The sequence below is a fragment of the Ambystoma mexicanum genome, unplaced genomic scaffold, assembly GCF_040938575.1.
Source record: "Ambystoma mexicanum isolate Mex_15411 unplaced genomic scaffold, UKY_AmexF1_1 Mex_scaf34, whole genome shotgun sequence".
Taxonomy (NCBI): domain Eukaryota; kingdom Metazoa; phylum Chordata; class Amphibia; order Caudata; family Ambystomatidae; genus Ambystoma; species Ambystoma mexicanum.
Window position 1 is genome coordinate 30,610 of NW_027182449.1, and position 5,739 is coordinate 36,348.

At 53.0% G+C, this 5,739-nt stretch overlaps 1 non-coding gene across 1 annotated transcript; it reads left to right on the plus strand.

The window, feature by feature from the left end:
• On the plus strand, positions 1–119 carry LOC138558932 (5S ribosomal RNA). The gene has a single exon (XR_011299050.1). It is a non-coding gene; the product is annotated as a 5S ribosomal RNA (ribosomal RNA).
• Positions 120–5,739: the final 5,620 nt, after the last annotated feature.

The window sequence follows — 5,739 nt, forward strand, 5'->3', positions numbered from 1 at the left end:
ACCTACGGCCATACCACCCTGAATGCGCCCGATCTCGTCCGATCTCGGAAGCTAAGCAGGGTCGGGCCTGGTTAGTACTTGGATGGGAGACCGCCTGGGAATACCAGGTGCTGTAGGCATTTTGCTACTCTGTGCCCGATAGGCGGCGTTCGTCTTCCCCGTCTTGAACTACATTTTTCCTCCATTCCGCTTTTAATTTTAACAAACACGGCGCGTGAAAAAGGCACAGGGGCAGACAGCAGCCCTCGCTCCAATGCAGAGCCCCGTCAGAGGCGGACACGTTGTCGCCAAACTAACTTGGAGCAGCAGGAGACTGAAGCCAGGGCAGCAGCTCGCCGCCTCGGGTGGGTGGATGCAGCCAGAAAGGGCCACTCGTGTCCCTGGCAAAGCACCTCCAGCGTCTCCCCGTTTTCTCTCCAGTGGACGCGCAAGGCCCCCTACAGCTAGGGGAGGCAAGTGGATGGGCCTCATCTGCATATGTGGGCTCTAGAGGAAGAGTGCACCCTGGGAGACAAGGGGACACTTGGAGCGGGAAGTGCTCACGGGGGAGAAGTGCCTACAAGAGGCAGGAAGGGAGGGAGGCCACATCATGCCTCTCCATAGCCAGGCCTCTGGATGATGGGGCAGAAGCGGCCGTCACCCTAAGCTTCCTAGAAGTCCCAGCTGGGCCCCATGCTACCTAATATCTCGCCTGATCGAGCCTGGTCGAGCACTGGTCGAGCCTTCAGCCAAGGGACACAGGAGCCAAGGGGTCTGGCCTCGAGCCTTCAACCGAGGGACCCAGGAGCCCAGGGTCTGGCCTCAGTGCTTCCCAAGTCGGCCTTCAGCTGAAGCCTGCCTGGGCTGGGAGCCTCAGCTGCTGTTCCTGGGTGTGCTTCTTTCCTGCATGTGAAGGCCACCAGCGGCGAAGGTTGCCCTCCGCCTTCCAAGGAGTCGAGGGGATAGAAGCAGGAAAATTGTGTGTGTGTTTATTTCTTCTTTTTTAGAGATTCTTTCTATTTTTGTAAGGAACTGACGCCTGGGTGAGTGCTAGTGTGGCTTGAGGTGAATTTACGGGCAGCTTCTTTGCAAACTTTTGCCAAACCAACTTGGAGCAGCACTGGGGTAGAGAGTCAGCCTTCCGCTGATGCCTGCCTAGGCGTGGCTGGGCTGGGGGCCTCAGCTGCTGTTACTGGGCCTGCTTCTTTCCTGGTCTTGTAGGCCGCCAGCCAGAGAAGGTAAGGGCTTCAACCAACATCGCCCTCTGCCTTCCAAAGAGTCGAGGAGACCGCAGCAGGAAAATTGTGTGTGTGTTTATTTCTTCTTTTTTTAGAGGTGCTTTCTATTTTTGTAAGGAACCGACGCCTGGGTGAGTGCTAGTGTGGCGTGAGTTACATTTACAGGCATCTTCTTTGCAAAATTTTGCCAAACCAACTTGGACCAGCACTGGGGTAGAGAGTCAGCCTTCAGCTGATGGCTGCCTGGGCTGGGCTGGGCTGGGGGCCTCAGCTGCTGTTACTGGGCCTGCTTCTTTCCTGGACTTGTAGGCCGCCAGCCCGAGAAGGTAAGGCCTCAACCAACATCGCCCTCTGCCTTCCAAAGAGTCGAGGGAATAGAAGCAGGAAAATTGTGTGTGTGTTTATTTCTTCTTTTTTAGAGATTCTTTCTATTTTTGTAAGGAACTGACGCCTGGGTGAGTGCTAGTGTGGCTTGAGGTGAATTTACGGGCAGCTTCTTTGCAAACTTTTGCCAAACCAACTTGGAGCAGCACTGGGGTAGAGAGTCAGCCTTCCGCTGATGCCTGCCTAGGCGTGGCTGGGCTGGGGGCCTCAGCTGCTGTTACTGGGCCTGCTTCTTTCCTGGTCTTGTAGGCCGCCAGCCAGAGAAGGTAAGGGCTTCAACCAACATCGCCCTCTGCCTTCCAAAGAGTCGAGGAGACCGCAGCAGGAAAATTGTGTGTGTGTTTATTTCTTCTTTTTTTAGAGGTGCTTTCTATTTTTGTAAGGAACCGACGCCTGGGTGAGTGCTAGTGTGGCGTGAGTTACATTTACAGGCATCTTCTTTGCAAAATTTTGCCAAACCAACTTGGACCAGCACTGGGGTAGAGAGTCAGCCTTCAGCTGATGGCTGCCTGGGCTGGGCTGGGCTGGGGGCCTCAGCTGCTGTTACTGGGCCTGCTTCTTTCCTGGACTTGTAGGCCGCCAGCCCGAGAAGGTAAGGCCTCAACCAACATCGCCCTCTGCCTTCCAAAGAGTCGAGGGAATAGAAGCAGGAAAATTGTGTGTGTGTTTATTTCTTCTTTTTTAGAGATTCTTTCTATTTTTGTAAGGAACTGACGCCTGGGTGAGTGCTAGTGTGGCTTGAGGTGAATTTACGGGCAGCTTCTTTGCAAACTTTTGCCAAACCAACTTGGAGCAGCACTGGGGTAGAGAGTCAGCCTTCCGCTGATGCCTGCCTAGGCGTGGCTGGGCTGGGGGCCTCAGCTGCTGTTACTGGGCCTGCTTCTTTCCTGGTCTTGTAGGCCGCCAGCCAGAGAAGGTAAGGGCTTCAACCAACATCGCCCTCTGCCTTCCAAAGAGTCGAGGAGACCGCAGCAGGAAAATTGTGTGTGTGTTTATTTCTTCTTTTTTTAGAGGTGCTTTCTATTTTTGTAAGGAACCGACGCCTGGGTGAGTGCTAGTGTGGCGTGAGTTACATTTACAGGCATCTTCTTTGCAAAATTTTGCCAAACCAACTTGGACCAGCACTGGGGTAGAGAGTCAGCCTTCAGCTGATGGCTGCCTGGGCTGGGCTGGGCTGGGGGCCTCAGCTGCTGTTACTGGGCCTGCTTCTTTCCTGGACTTGTAGGCCGCCAGCCCGAGAAGGTAAGGCCTCAACCAACATCGCCCTCTGCCTTCCAAAGAGTCGAGGGAATAGAAGCAGGAAAATTGTGTGTGTGTTTATTTCTTCTTTTTTTAGAGGTGCTTTCTATTTTTGTAAGGAACCGACGCCTGGGTGAGTGCTAGTGTGGCGTGAGTTACATTTACAGGCATCTTCTTTGCAAAATTTTGCCAAACCAACTTGGACCAGCACTGGGGTAGAGAGTCAGCCTTCAGCTGATGGCTGCCTGGGCTGGGCTGGGCTGGTCTGGGGGCCTCAGCTGCTGTTACTGGGCATGCTTCTTTCCTGGACTTGTAGGCCACCAGCCGGAGAAGGTAAGGGCCTCAACCAACATCGCCCTCTGCCTTTCAAAGAGTCGAGGAGACCCCAGCAGGAAAATTGTGTGTGTGTTTATTTCTTCTTTTTTAGAGGTGCTTTCTATTTTTGTAAGGAACCGACGCCTGGGTGAGTGCTAGTGTGGCGTGAGTTAAATTTACAGGCATCTTCTTTGCAAACTTTTGCCAAACCAATTTGGGGCAGCAGTGGGGTAGAGAGTCAGCCTTAAGCTGATGCCTGCCTGGGCTGGGCTGGTCTGGGGGCCTCAGCTGCTGTTACTGGGCCTGCTTCTTTCCTGGACTTGTAGGCCGCCAGCCCGAGAAGGTAAGGCCTCAACCAACATCGCCCTCTGCCTTCCAAAGAGTCGAGGGGATAGAAGCAGGAAAATTGTGTGTGTGTTTATTTCTTCTTTTTTAGAGATTCTTTCTATTTTTGTAAGGAACTGACGACTGGGTGAGTGCTAGTGTGGCTTGAGGTGAATTTACGGGCAGCTTCTTTGCAAACTTTTGCCAAACCAACTTGGAGCAGCACTGGGGTAGAGAGTCAGCCTTCCGCTGATGCCTGCCTAGGCGTGGCTGGGCTGGGGGCCTCAGCTGCTGTTACTGGGCCTGCTTCTTTCCTGGTCTTGTAGGCCGCCAGCCAGAGAAGGTAAGGGCTTCAACCAACATCGCCCTCTGCCTTCCAAAGAGTCGAGGAGACCGCAGCAGGAAAATTGTGTGTGTGTTTATTTCTTCTTTTTTAGAGGTGCTTTCTATTTTTGTAAGGAACCGACGCCTGGGTGAGTGCTAGTGTGGCGTGAGTTAAATTTACAGGCATCTTCTTTGCAAACTTTTGCCAAACCAATTTGGGGCAGCAGTGGGGTAGAGAGTCAGCCTTAAGCTGATGCCTGCCTGGGCTGGGCTGGGCTGGGGGCCTCAGCTGCTGTTACTGGGCCTGCTTCTTTCCTGGACTTGTAGGCCGCCAGCCCGAGAAGGTAAGGCCTCAACCAACATCGCCCTCTGCCTTCCAAAGAGTCGAGGGAATAGAAGCAGGAAAATTGTGTGTGTGTTTATTTCTTCTTTTTTAGAGATTCTTTCTATTTTTGTAAGGAACTGACGACTGGGTGAGTGCTAGTGTGGCTTGAGGTGAATTTACGGGCAGCTTCTTTGCAAACTTTTGCCAAACCAACTTGGAGCAGCACTGGGGTAGAGAGTCAGCCTTCCGCTGATGCCTGCCTAGGCGTGGCTGGGCTGGGGGCCTCAGCTGCTGTTACTGGGCCTGCTTCTTTCCTGGTCTTGTAGGCCGCCAGCCAGAGAAGGTAAGGGCTTCAACCAACATCGCCCTCTGCCTTCCAAAGAGTCGAGGAGACCGCAGCAGGAAAATTGTGTGTGTGTTTATTTCTTCTTTTTTTAGAGGTGCTTTCTATTTTTGTAAGGAACCGACGCCTGGGTGAGTGCTAGTGTGGCGTGAGTTACATTTACAGGCATCTTCTTTGCAAACTTTTGCCAAACCAACTTGGACCAGCACTGGGGTAGAGAGTCAGCCTTCAGCTGATGGCTGCCTGGGCTGGGCTGGGCTGGTCTGGGGGCCTCAGCTGCTGTTACTGGGCATGCTTCTTTCCTGGACTTGTAGGCCACCAGCCGGAGAAGGTAAGGGCCTCAACCAACATCGCCCTCTGCCTTTCAAAGAGTCGAGGAGACCCCAGCAGGAAAATTGTGTGTGTGTTTATTTCTTCTTTTTTAGAGGTGCTTTCTATTTTTGTAAGGAACCGACGCCTGGGTGAGTGCTAGTGTGGCGTGAGTTAAATTTACAGGCATCTTCTTTGCAAACTTTTGCCAAACCAATTTGGGGCAGCAGTGGGGTAGAGAGTCAGCCTTAAGCTGATGCCTGCCTGGGCTGGGCTGGGCTGGGCTGGGGGCCTCAGCTGCTGTTACTGGGCCTGCTTCTTTCCTGGACTTGTAGGCCGCCAGCCCGAGAAGGTAAGGCCTCAACCAACATCGCCCTCTGCCTTCCAAAGAGTCGAGGGAATAGAAGCAGGAAAATTGTGTGTGTGTTTATTTCTTCTTTTTTAGAGATTCTTTCTATTTTTGTAAGGAACTGACGACTGGGTGAGTGCTAGTGTGGCTTGAGGTGAATTTACGGGCAGCTTCTTTGCAAACTTTTGCCAAACCAACTTGGAGCAGCACTGGGGTAGAGAGTCAGCCTTCCGCTGATGCCTGCCTAGGCGTGGCTGGGCTGGGGGCCTCAGCTGCTGTTACTGGGCCTGCTTCTTTCCTGGTCTTGTAGGCCGCCAGCCAGAGAAGGTAAGGGCTTCAACCAACATCGCCCTCTGCCTTCCAAAGAGTCGAGGAGACCGCAGCAGGAAAATTGTGTGTGTGTTTATTTCTTCTTTTTTTAGAGGTGCTTTCTATTTTTGTAAGGAACCGACGCCTGGGTGAGTGCTAGTGTGGCGTGAGTTACATTTACAGGCATCTTCTTTGCAAACTTTTGCCAAACCAACTTGGACCAGCACTGGGGTAGAGAGTCAGCCTTCAGCTGATGGCTGCCTGGGCTGGGCTGGGCTGGTCTGGGGGCCTCAGCTGCTGT